Here is a 13,105-nt window from a genome sequence, read left to right on the forward strand (position 1 = left end):
CAGGAGGGTGTCATTGATAGTCCAACATGACAAACCAATGAAACCGAGACTGCACTGACAGAGGGCCCTATGGTATTTGTCTTGGCTCCACTATTTGTAGAACGTGTGCTACTTTAACACGATTTGCTGGCAGTGAGGATGGAAGCCAAATGTTTTGTGTCAAGTCTCAAGGAGGCATCTTCCATCTCCGAGAAGACACATCCATGTTTTTCATGGAGGTCAGATGTTGCTGGGAAGAGTTAACTCTTTTATAATGAAGATCTTGTGGCTGCTGTCGGCATTATGGATAACATGACGTTCATTGCAGGATCACACACCAACTGAACTGTATTAATATCTGGAGAGTTTATTCAAAAGCCTGAACCTCTCTCTCTTTGTCTCTCTCTGTCTCAATCAAAATAGGGAGTGCGTGCAGTTGGGTGGACCGTTCGCAGAGGCTCTTAAACTATCGAGAATCATGTAACCCGAGTGACAAAAATGCCATGGAATTCATCTCTGTATCAGTGCCTGTTTAGAACATCATGAGTGATTGTCCATCCCCCTGAAGGTTCAATGCAATCACCTCTTATTCTCTCACTGAGCTTCACTCACTGCTCATGGTGCCATTATCTCAGGGATTAGTCTAGTGAAACTTCAGAGAAAGTCTATCCACAGTACCCCAAATACTGCCTCAAAAACACTCTCGGGGATGATCGCAATAATACTTTTCTCTCACTTAGACCTCACCATTTCTTTCCTGTGCCACAAAAAAAAAACATTTCTTCTCTGTGCACTACGTCTGACATGGAATTTATAAGTCGCTTACATCCGTACGTCAGCATCAATAAAGCTAGCACCAGCGATGCCTATGGAGATATGCAACACTCTCGGGGAGAACTTCAATGAGATTGAATACACCCAAAATAGGGGATGATCACTTACCTGAATAGAAATGAGCTGTAGGAATACGGGAAAGAGGCAGAGGAAGGGAGCTTTCTTTACTTTTCATCTTCTCTCACAGAATGTATGCAGCCCTGGTGAGGCCAGCATTTTATGCTGATCTTGAACTGAGTGGCTGGTTCAACTGTTCCACAGGACAGTAAAGAGTAAAACACATTGCTGGGGGTTTGTAGTGTTACAACACAGGAGCAATTCTCCTGCTTAATTAAAACCAGAAACAGAGAAAAGATTTATCCCATGCAGTAATATGTGATAATTCTAGAGTCTAAAACTATCAAAAGTAAAGTTTAACAACTTTATTTCTTAAAATATAAAAGAGAATAATAAACTAACGACTGTTTACAACTTCTTCCTCTAACCTATCTTTTACCTTCCCCCTCCACAATATTAGTGTGATAATATGGCGAATGAAGATTTACAAAGCAAAACTTCTAACCTCAAAACCAAGAAGCTTTCGATTCTTCTCCATATTCCTGTTTTCTTTTCTTCTTGGGGGTTCTGCTTCACCAGTTTCTAATCAATAAACGTACCCTTAAGAGAGCTATTGTTCAGGCAGTCTTTGCAGCCTAGTAGCTTGGTAGTTCTCCTCTCAAAGTTTCAATTTTCCACCGTCTTGTACACCCACACCATTCGACTGTGTCATTGGCCTTTACGATTGTCAATATACTAAATTCAAAATTGATTAGAGGTGGGTATTTTGGGGTATAATTTAAGGTGTTTTGCTGAATTTGGTTTTGGCTCGAGACAATGAGCTAATGGAGTTTTTCAACCAAAGGTTACATTATATCTATTTTTTCAGAGCACATGGTGCTGTCAGGTAGTTACTGCTGGCTTTTAATTCTCTTAAAGGTACAGTACACCCACATGTTCATCCCAGAAATTAAACGGAAACCTGACGAGGGAACCATGACACATTGACTTCCCTAAAGGACATGAGGCAAGCAGATGGGTTTTTAGAACAAATGATAATGCTTGCTTTTAAATTCCACCAATTTCCTTCATGAGATATTCTGTGGTTCTAAATTATGAGTCAATGGCTCGACCATCATAAACTGTCTTCCCGTATGTGCAGAGAACAAGTTAAGCATTTTCAAGAGCAATTATTTAGTGATGGACACGTGGTTAGAAGGAACTTAAAACTGTTGCATCCGGATTGTAGAAAGTCACAAATCATGGTTTATTTAGAAGTTGCACTGAGACTGAGGACGAGACTCGGATACCATGATGGTGGGATTGGACAGGATTGGTGAGTGGGGAGGACATGGAGATGTAAATCTGTGAAGGACAAAATGAATTATGGAGTTTGAAAACAGTCTGGTTCCGTCTCGCATATCAGTGAGTAATTTATAAATGGTAGTTTCTTAGTTATAATTTATAAAGAAAGGAATGTTTGTTTGGAACTGAAGACATTGACTTCCACTTTCTAAAATTTATATATCATGAGCAGAAATTCAGATCAACCCGGTTTAGTAGACAAATATAATGACTTACCAGGAACACCAACTATGGCGAGGATGGGATAGTAACCACCTTGAATAATCCAAAGGATATACAGGATCCGTGTTGATAATGATATCCAAGGCCGAGAAACATAGTAATTACCCGAGTAAAAATTCCTGCCCATTGTTGGAACATTCCAGTCTAATGTTCTCAGATACTGATCCATTGTTGGAACATTCCAGTCTAATGTTCTCAGCTCCTGATACATTATTGTATCATTCCAGTCTAATGTTCTCTGATTCTGATCCATTGTTGGAACAATCCAATTCTAGGTCCTACTTGAACAAGTATTGTAACGTTCCAGTCTAATGTTCGCAGATTCTGATCTCTTCACCCCCCTCTCACTCGAGCTGCTGATCCCTGTTAGTTCTGTCAGTGATGCTCCTACTCATACTATGGGATAACACATTTACAGAGCCCAATTGTCATTCAATGATGGAAACTCTCCACTGGGATAATTAGGATCCACAGAGATTGACATTAATCACTGTCACTGAACAAATAGCTCCAGTTCACCTCTTTCATTTCAATATTCATTTTATTAAAAATCAAAACAACGTTTAAAATTTACACATTTGGGATGAGGTATGTGGGGGTGACTAAAGGAAGTAATATTGGAGATGGAAGCTTGATTATTTGTAATCATTCAATCTACCTTGGATATGGGAGTAATGTCAAAGGATTGTCAGACCATAAACTGTTTCTCCGTTTATAAATGGAAAGATAAAGTCTGTAACAACTGATCAGTGATTATAATGTCAGTAAAATATGGAGGGAACTTTTCTAGTCCATAATCAGACAGGAAAATCTGCCTACAACAACATGAGTTACAACAGACAAATGGCATGGATATGTTTACAGAGAATATGATGTGTCTCACCATTCAGATGGTTATTCGAAAGATCAGAGAAGGCCGGTAAGGGTCTTGCTGTTAATGTTGTCGATGTCAATCAAATGTGATTATGTACCATGCACTGGATTTCAATTGCAGTGTGATTATAATATTGGAGCCATGGCTGCTGAGACTGGAGGGAGGAAACATGATATTTCCCAGTCATCTGTATTGGAATGTTACTCTTTATAAATCATATGAAGATAAATTCCAGGGTACATCTCCAATGAGGAATGAGGAGAGCCAATATTAACCAAGCAACCAGAAGACATTGGAGCAGAAATTTACCCATTCAGCGCAATGAACCTGCTCTGCCATTCATTGATGGCTGTTAAACTTCTCATCCCCATTCTCTCGCTTTCTATCTGTAACCCTTGATCAACTTTGCAATCAACAACCTATCTGTCTCACTCTTAAATATACTCAATGGCATTGCCTCGACAGCCTTCTGTAGCAGAGAATTCCATATATTCACCACTCTCTGGCTGAAGAGGTTCCACCTTACTGTTGTTCGAAAAGGTCTCCTCTTTACGTTGTCCCCTCGGGTCCCTCGGGTCCCTGACCAAAGCCTTATAGCGCTTCAGAAGTACATCCCTGCATTTATATTCAAGCCCTCTTGAAATAAATCCCATAATTGTATTTGTCTTCATAACTACTGACAACCTGGAAGTTTACCTTTCGAGACTCCTGGACTAGAACTCTCTCGTCTTTTTGCACTTCAGACTTCTGAACTTGCTCTCTATTCTTCATGCCTGTATTTTTCCGGGCAAAGTGCATGACGTCACACGTTCCCACGTTATACTCCACCTGCCACTTCTTTGCTCACTCCCCCAACCTGTGAAAATCCTCCAGTAGGAGAAAGTGAATACCGCAGATGCTGGAGATCAGAGGCAAAACGTGTGGTGCTACAAATGCACAGCCATCCAGGCAGCATCCGAGGAGCAGGAGATTCGACGTTACAGGCATAAAGTCTTCATCAGGAATGAGGGGGGTGGGTGAAATGGGGCTGAGAGATAAATGACAGGGGATGGGGCTATGAGGAAGTTAGTTTGTAAGGCGATAGCTAGATGAAGATGGCTGGTGATAGTGATAGGTCACAGTGGAAGGTGAAGTGTATAGATGGGAAGGAAGATGGACAGGTAGTTAATTTCAACAGGGTGGTGCTGAGTTGGTGGGTTGGTTCTGGGATAAGGTGGCGGGAAGGTAGATGAGGAAACTGGGGAAATTGCCCTTGACACCGTGTAGTTAGAGAGTCCCAAGGCGGAAGATGATGCATTCCTCTTCCAGACGACTGCTGGCTAGAATTTGGCAGTGGATGAGGCCAAAACCTTGCATGTCCTTGGTGCAGTGGGAGGGAGAGTTGAAGTATTCAAGCACAGGGAAGTGGGGTCGTTCGGTGTGTGCGTCTGAGAGTTTTCCCTAAACCGTCTGCAAGTTGACGTCCTGTCTCCCCAATGGAGAGGAGACCAGGAGCAATAGACAGAGTAGGTGAAGTGTTTGGAATTATAGGATGTTCTTTGCCTGATGTAGAAAGCTCCTTTGAGGCCTTGGATGGAGGTGAGGAGGGAGGTGTTGACACAGGTTTCATACCTGTTATAGTGGCAAAGAAGGTGTCAGAAGTGGAAGGTGGCTTGGTGCGGGTGGGGGGCATGAACCTCACAAGGGAGTTGTGAAGGGAATGGTGTCTACAGACTGCTGATAGGGGTCGGGAGGAAAGTAAATTTCAGGTGGTGGAGTCTGACTCTTAGTGGCGGAAATGTCAGAGGATGATGCGTTGTATCCTGAGGTTGATGGGATGGAAGGCGAGCACCAGAGGGGTTCTATCCTTGTTTTTAGTTTGGAGGTGTGGGAAGTTGAGGAGATGCGCTCGAGCACCCTCCTGCAGCTAAATCAACGCTTCAATGCTACCTGTCCCTCTATCTATCTTTGCATGATTTGAAAATGTACCTAGAATCCCCTCAGTTCCTTCATGTAAATCATTAATCACAAAATGAATAGTTGTGTTTCCAACACTGAGTCCTGTGGAACATCACTTGTACCTGCCTGCCATCCTGAGAAGAATCCTTTTATCCCTACTCTCTGCTTTCTGTCAGACAGTCATGCTTTTGTCCATGCTAGCAGCTTGCCTCTAACACCATGGGCCCTTATCTTTTTCAGTAGCCTTCTGTGTGGCACCTTTTCAAAGGGTTCTTGAGGAACAAGTGGATAACATCTATTGGTTCTCCTTGGTCTAATCTGCTCGTTACTCCCTCAATGTATTCTAGAAGGTTTGTCAGGCCAGATCTCCCCTTGATGAAACCATGCTGACTATGTCCTACTTTATCAAAGACCTCCAAGTATTCCGAAGTCCCATCCTTCCGATGGATTCCAGGATGTTACCCACAACTAAGGTTAGGCTAATCAGGCTGTAATTTTCCATCTTCTGCCTAACTCCCTTATTAAACGGAGTGTCATGTTAGACATTTTCCAGCCATTTGGCCCTTTCCTGATTTTAGTCATTCCTGAAATATTACCAGTTACGCTTGCATTAACTCTTCAGCTATCTCTCTTACAATGCTGGGATGTAGTCCACCTGGTCTAGATTATTTATCCACATTCGGGCCATTCAGTTTTCTAACATGTTCTTCTTGATGATAGCCACCATACTCAGCTCTGCCCTCTCACTCTGTTCAGTTTTTGGGAAATTACTCATGTCTTCCACCATGAAGACTGATTCAAAGTTCCTCATTCGTTTCTTTGTTTCCCAATACTGTCTCTCCAACATCAGTTTCCAGTGTCCCATATTCACTTTCACCTCTCTTTTGCACTTTATATATCTAATGAATCTCTTACAGTCTCCTTTATATTACTGGTTAGCTTACCCCTACATTTAATATTCTCCCTCCTTTTTTTTTACCTTCTGTTGATCGTTGTAGGTTTCCCAATTCTCTAGTTTCCCACTGCCCTTCACCACATTATATGCTTGATCTTTTGCTTCTATGCAATCACTGACTTCCATTGTCAGCCCTGGTTGCCTCATCCTCCCCGTACTATGCTTTTATTCCTCAGCATGAATATCTGCAGTGTCTCCTGAATTAATCTTGGAATCTCCTGCCATTGCTGTTCCCCTGCCTTTTCTGCTGGACCCCTCTCCCGGTCAATCCTACCCGGCTTCTCCCTTATGCCTCTGTAGTTGCCTTTATTCAGCTGAAATACTGTTACATCTAGTTATATCTTCTCTCTCTCAAATTGCAGAATACATTCAACCATGTTCTGATCACTGCTTCCGAAGTTTCCCTTCACCTTAAGCTCCCTTATCTAGCCTGGGTCATTAGATCCAGAATCATCTGTCCCGAGTGGGCTCTACCTCAAGCTTCTGCAAAAAAAAAACGACATCTCGTAGACATTCCTGTAACTTCTTTTCTTGTGATCCACTACCAACATGATTTTCCCAATCTGCCTGCAAATCGAAATCACCCACGATCACAGTACTTTGCCTTTCCTACACATCTTTTCTATCTACTGGTGTATCTTCTGCCACAGCTCCTGACTATGCTTTGGAGCCCTGTACAAGACTCCAAATGTGGTTGTCTTACCTTTGTGGTTCCCCAGTTCCACCGACGCAGATTCTACACTATCTGACTTTACTTCCTTTCTACTGTGATTTAATTTCATTTCTTAGTAATAATGCATATTCACCCCCTCTGCCCAATTGCCTATCTTTTCAATAGGATAAATGTCCTTAAATATCCAGATCCTCTTGCAGCCACTTCTCCGTGATGCCCATCACCTCAAACCTGCCGATTTCAATCTGTGCCACAAGCTGATTTACCTTATTCCTTGTACAGCATGCATTCAGATATAATATGGTCAGTCCTGTATTACCTGTACCTCCTGTCATGCCATTCATTTGACCAGTTTGCTTGAAGTTGATTTTTAAACATTCCCAGATGCTCTATCCTATTTGTGTCTGTGCTGGAGATTTTAATAACCCCTCCTGAGTTCTGTACTCTTACCTCCCCTTTTAATTCAGCTTTTCTAATTAAACCCTGTAACTGAACCCCCACCCCGCACACACACACATTCCTAATTAGTTTAAAGCTATGTCTGCAGTCCAAGTTAGGATTCACTCGGACTCTTGTCCCAGCACGTTTCAGATGTTGATTGTCCCATCGGAACAGATCTTTTCTTCCTCCCTAATAAAATGAATTTATTCAACACAAAACACAGGGACAAAATAAACTTTTCTGTATATACCAAAATATGAAAACGACAAAGAAACAAGGTTGTTAAAATACACTTTGTGGTGCTCTATAAATTGAAGTGTGAATTACAAAACCATGGAAATTATGTGCAAACGTTGTCAATCATTATTTGACCCACAGCTGAGATCCTTATTTCCCGTCTGTCAGTAATCCCCATCACTGAGATTCTCTCGCCCTGTCTCTCACACAGTGCCTAGAGGGGTTACAAGTTGATGTTGGCCCAGAATATTTAAATTAATCCACCTTCTCTCTGGAGCGAATCTATTGGTCTATTGAATTCTGATTAGCTGTCAGAAACTCAGCTCTGTGATGTCAGTGTTGATAAATGATCTGGGATGACAGCCAGTATTACAGAGTATGGCACCAGACAAAGCGTTTGCAGTCTCCGGGAGTTTCGAAATGAAATGTCTGTGTATTTCTCCTCATGCTGCATCCTGATAACTTTACACTCGTCTGACATCAGTTGTTCTCACTCATTCTGTTGCTCCGTTTTCTCACCACTCTGTTTATCTCACTTCACTTTCTTTCTCTCTCTTTATTCCTCTCTCTCCCTCTCAGCCTATCTCCGATCATTCTCTTTATTTTCAAGTGGTCAAGTTGGAGAGCTAGTGGACGCATGGTGGGCTCATTGGCCTCCTCTGTGCTGTATTAATTCTTAATTTCTCTGACCCACAGTAAACACTTTAGGTGCCTGGAGAGACAAGCTGATCCATTGAAAGACACATCGCACAATTAACCATTATCTCTTCCTGTTTTCTGACATGCAGCGATCTCGAAATATCTGTTCAAACAAACAGACTCCTCACATTAACATTTGCACACTTCAGACTGCCAGGTCCACTGTGTTCAGTACCTCTGCCTGCTTGCAGTTGGTCTGAGCTGTACTGATATTAATGTACAACACCTCCTCAGTCACTGTTCCTGTGGACCTATTGCTGTCGTTCTCCACACCCCTTGCCTCGCCCCCCATACCCACACTCACCGCCACCACACACTAGTTTAAACCCTCCTAAGGGACAATGGCAAACCTGCCTGCCAGGAGATTGCTGCCAGTTCAGGTCTGTCATGTCCTTCTTGTGTCTGTCCTACCCTTCCGGGAATCCCAATGATTCACATATTAGAGATTGCTGCCAGTTGAGGTTCAACCCGTCCTTCTTGTGTGTAGGTCCTACCGACCTGGGAATCCCAATGATCCACAAATCGGAAATTGCTGCCAGTTCAGGACCATCACGTCCTTCTTGTGTATATCCTATCGACCCCGGAATCCCAATGATCCACATATGAGAAGTGCTACCTCCCCTACCAGCTCTTTGGCAGTGTATTGAATTGTGCTATCTTCCTATTTCTAATCTCACTCACACGTGACATATTCTAATGTCTCCAAAATTCAAATATCCTTTAAGCACAACTCCATCAAGGGATTTTCTTTAAAGTGGATAGACTTGATAATAAAAAAAACTTTAAGTTTGACTTCAGGAAAGTGAGATCACTGAATCAGTCCACTGATCAGAGGATCTGATATCTATCCCCGCCACCAAGCGTATTTGACAAGGCATAAATATTGACAATCTGTTTGCAGATGAACGAGGATAAAATGAAGATTACAAAATATCAGAGCAGATGGATGTCATTCAACCTGTTTACTCAGCTTTGCTATTCAATTGGATTCTAGTTATTATGTTCCTTTCAATGGCAGCATCTTTACCCAGCATCCCCAGCGGGTCAGAAAGTTCCCAGTGTCGTTGTGTGCACATTCCTGCGAAGGGAATCTCCAGTGCCAGGCAATGGGGTGTGGGGAGTCCCAGGGGTGGCACAAGGAAAAACTGCATGTAGTGCCGATGGACTGAGGGACTGAAAGAGATGGAGTGGGCATCCAGGGACACTGCACTCAGACAAGTGGCCGGGCAAGATTCCTAAACACCCAGAGGAACCCGCGAACCACGGCTGCTTTTACAAAAAGCTATCACATTTGCTGCATTTCTCCATCGAACAAAAGCAAAAATACTCTAGATGGTAGAAATCTGAAGCAAACACAGAGACGTACTGTGGAGAGAGAAAATAGTTAATATTCCCAATCCAGGCACAGGAAGAATGTACAAAGTACTCAGACAGGGCCCAGAGATTGGAATTGAATCTGAGTTCCCAGCACTGTGAGGCAGCATTGATGTGCCACCGTGCAGCCCAATGATGGAAAATTGGGGATAGTATAGTTAGAGGCTTAGATACTGTTCTCTGTGATCGGGATTGAATGTCCTGAAGCTTGGTTGTCTACCTGGTGCTCGGGTTTGGGATATCTCATCTGGATTGCAGAACTTGGAGCGGGAGGGCAATGATCCAGTGATCAGGGTCCGTGTTGGTACCAACGACTGGACAAACAAATGATAATAAGAAGAGTGACTGGTAATACAGGATTGAACTACTATATCAGAATGCATGCAGTATAAGGAATAAGGTGTACACGCTTGTGACCCATGCACAAATTGGCTGGTACGACGCAGTGGGCTTTACAGTGATATCGCTGCAAGAGGATCAGGATTGGGAGCTGAATATTCAAGGATATTCATCCTGCCGAAAGAATAGGCAGGTGGGCAGAGAGATAGAGTTGTCTCATTATTAAGAATGGAATTGAATCAATAATCAATAATAACAAATAAAGTAAGGTCAGATGGTGTAGAATCTGTGTCGGTAGAATTGAGGAATCAAAAAAGTGAAAAAATGCAGTATGTACAGGGAGTTGGGGTGCAAGGTACACCAGGAGGTGGAAAGATCTGCAGGAAAGGTAAAATTACAGTGACCATGTGGGAATTCATTATGCAGGTTGACTGGGAATTCAGGTTGGTAGTGCTTCACAAGAAAAGGAATTTGTGGAATGTCTATGAGATGGCTTCTTGGAGCAGCTTGTGTCGGCAGAGTAGATGAGGGGAGCTTAAGCTGAAGGAAATCATAGGAGCCAATGATCATAATATGATTGAATTTACTCTACAATTTCAGATGGAGAAGTTAGAATCAGAAGCAAAGGTATTACAGTTGAATAAAGACAATTACAGTGACATGAGGGAGGAGCTGGGTATAATTGACTGGGAGACGGGACCAGCTGGAAAGGTAGTGCAACAGCAATGATAGGAAATCAGGTATAGCATAAAAGCAAAAGACAAAGGATATAATGTGGCATCGTGCAGTGGGAAACCTGAGGATTGGGAAGCTTACAAAGACAAAACAGAGGGCAAACAAAACAAAATAAGAAGGGAGATTATAAAATATGGGGGTAAGCTCGCCAGTAATGTAAAAGAAGACTGCAACAGTTTCTTTCGATATATAAAGTACAAAAGAGCGGCAAAAGTGAACAATGGACCACTGGAAAATGATACTGGAGGGATAGCAGTGGGGAACGAGAAAATGGTCAAGGAACTGAATAAATACTTTGCATCAGCTTTCACGGTGGAAGACACGAGTAATTCCTAAAACATTCAAGAGATTGAGGGGCCAGAGCTGAGTGTGATGGCCACGACTATTGAGAGCATGCCAGGAAACATTTAATAACACGAAATTAAATAACCTTGATCAGATGGGCCACACCCCTGTGTTATAAGGGAGATAGCTGAAGAGGAAGTGGAGGCGGTCGTGTTTATCTTTCAGGAACCAGTTAAGTAAGGAACGATCCCAGAGCACTGGAAACACACAAACGTGACACCCCTTTTTAACAAGGGAGTAAGGAAAAACCCAAAACTCTACAATGAATAGCTTAACCTCGATCATAGGTAAGATCCTCGAATCCATTGTGAAGGATGAGATTTCCGAATACTTGGGAATATTTGGTAAAACATTGCAAAGTCACTATTGTTTCATCAAGGGAAGTTCATGCGTGATAAACCTTTTGGAATTCTTGAAGAGGAAATAAGCAGGCTTGACCAAGCACAGCAATGATAGTAGTTATGCACCTGGATCTCAGGAAGACCTTTGACAAGGTGTAACACAGGAGATGTCTGAGTACGATTACAGAGACATGAGGGAGGAGCTGGGTATAATTGACTGGGAGAAGGGCTGAGCAGGAAAGGCAGTGCAACAGCAATGACAGGAGACTTTTGGATTTTTGTTAGAGGCAAGGTAGTGGCATTGTTACAAGCTTGGCTGTCTGGCAGAAAGCAGAGAGTGGGGATGAAATGGTCGTTATCATGATGGCAGCCGATGACAAGTGGTGTTCCACAAGGCTCAGTGTTGGAATGGTAACCTTTTACTCGTTACGCTAACAATCTGGATGAGGGAATCGAAAGCACTCTGGCTAAGTTTGCAGATGATGAAAAGATAGGCAAATGGACAGGTCGTGTTGAGGAGGCAGAGAGGCTGAAGAAGGATTTCAACATGTAAAGAGATTGGCACATGCATTCCAGTGTTGGAAAGTGTGAGGTCGTGAACTTTGGCACAAAGAATAGAGGCATGGTCTATTTTCTAAATTGGGAGAAAGTTCAGAAATCTGAAGTGCAAATGGACTTGGGAGTTCTAGTGCAGGGTTCTCTCAAGGTAAGCTTGCAGATTGAGGCAGTAGTTAGGAGTGCAATAGCATTTATTATTGATGACATTTATTATGAGAGGAATTGATTATAAAACCGGTTGCATACGGCTCTGGTGAGACCACATTTGGAGTATTGTGCGTAATTTTGAGCCCGTATCTCAGGAAGGATGCATTGGCCCTGGAGTGTGTTCACAGGATCTTCACGAGAATGGTCGGAGTAATGAAAAGCTTAACTTATGAAGCACGTTTGAGGAGTCTGGGTCTATCCTCAATAAAGTTTAGAAGAATGAAAGGAATTCTAACAGAAGCATGCAAAATACTGAATGACCTGGATAGAGTAGATGTTGATAGATGTTTACATTGGACAAGGACCCGAGGGCACAGCCTTAGATGAAAGGGAACACCCTTGAGAACAGTGATAAGGAAAAATGTCTTTAACCAGAGAATGGTGAATTTTTGAAATTTATTGCCGCAGAAGGCAATGGGTTCAGTTCATTGATAATATTTGAGAAGGAGGTAGATAAGTATTGATTACCCAGGGGATCAATGGTTATAAAGAGAAGGTCAGAGAATGAGTCAGAGAAAACTGTCAGCGATGATTGAATGGTGGTGCAGACTCAATGGGTTAACTGGCCTAATGTCTGCTTTTATGTCTTATCGACTTATGGTTTAAACCTTGCATGTCTGAGAAGATGGATTCATGTCCTTCACGAATGTCAGTAGCTGGAGGGAATAGTTAACTGTTTTAGAATGAAGGTATTGTGGCTGCTGTCAGGGTGGTGGATAATATGATTCAGTGCAGGATCACACACCCACTGCACTATATTAATGTGGAGAGAGTTTATTCAAAAACTGGACGTCTCTGTCTCTGTCAATCACCGTAGAGAGTGCGGGTTGGGGTGGGAGGGCGTAACGTCCTCCCAGGCACTTAAACTATCCAGCTTCATGCATCCTGAGTGAAATAATAGTCTGGAAATTACGACCTTCTCAATGTCTGTTTAGAATATAAGGAGTGATTGT

Source organism: Chiloscyllium plagiosum, unplaced genomic scaffold (genome assembly GCF_037043375.1).
Source record: "Chiloscyllium plagiosum isolate Xiang-an unplaced genomic scaffold, Cpla_swu_hap1 HiC_scaffold_50, whole genome shotgun sequence".
Classification (NCBI taxonomy): domain Eukaryota; kingdom Metazoa; phylum Chordata; class Chondrichthyes; order Orectolobiformes; family Hemiscylliidae; genus Chiloscyllium; species Chiloscyllium plagiosum.